Raw genomic sequence first — 949 nt, 5'->3', positions numbered from 1 at the left:
CAGGATAGGAGAACAGAAAATACCGGGGGGCAGTATTACAAAACTAGAGATGCACTAAATCAGATTTAGTGCCATATACACGTCAGGTTTCTTCTTGCATTCTTCTGGGCAAGCATACCCTCCTTATTTTGTGTGTGACACAGGATTGTATTTACCTGCTGCCATGAACTGCCTTTGAACATGTCTTTGTGTGTTATCTTTGCCTGCCTAATTTAAGATGTCACTAGTCTCAAGTGACAAGTAATCAATTTTGGGAGGACATTCTGTTTTGGCAAGTGAGTCCTAAAGACACCTTGAAAATGGTATGTCCGCTGCTCAGGGTGTAAAAGCAATACAGGCCTTGAGAAAGTTCCTGAGTGGTGCACATGCAATCTCTTTGATGGGGGGAAATATAGACGTATAGTGCATGGACAGGCCAGACTCATGGCTACTGGGCTTGTGCACTTAATACCTAATACATCCATTAATTTACCTATTGAAGCTTTTAGCAACTAGAGCCCTTTCAAATGGACAATCTGACTTTCTAAAGCTGAGGGCCTCACCCCTCCAGCCTGAATATTTTTTTTTTTCACTGAACAAAACCCCTTTATTCAATTTTAGGTCCATTTCCCAATATTTCACCATACACACAGATGAATTTCAGTTGCATTTCATATAAATAAGCCAAAGATACTACAGCATTATCAGGCATTGCGAGTCATCAAGATTATGTTTTACAGATACTATATTTTGGAACGCATTTGGCAATTCAATTTTCATACTGTTGTAATTTTAGACTTTATTCATGTAAGCAAGATCAGAGTATAGTTGCTGAATGAGGTATGGGTCATACAATGCTGTTCCCATTCTTTGAAACAGAAGGAGAAGAAGAAATTTCATAGATTTATTTCATAGACATTAGGGCTGGAAGGGACCTCGGGGAGATCATCGAGTCCAGCCCCCTGCCCAA

Source organism: Crocodylus porosus, unplaced genomic scaffold (assembly GCF_001723895.1).
Source record: "Crocodylus porosus isolate Cpor-Errol unplaced genomic scaffold, CroPor_comp1, whole genome shotgun sequence".
Classification (NCBI taxonomy): domain Eukaryota; kingdom Metazoa; phylum Chordata; order Crocodylia; family Crocodylidae; genus Crocodylus; species Crocodylus porosus.
This window is presented reverse-complemented; position numbering follows the sequence as displayed.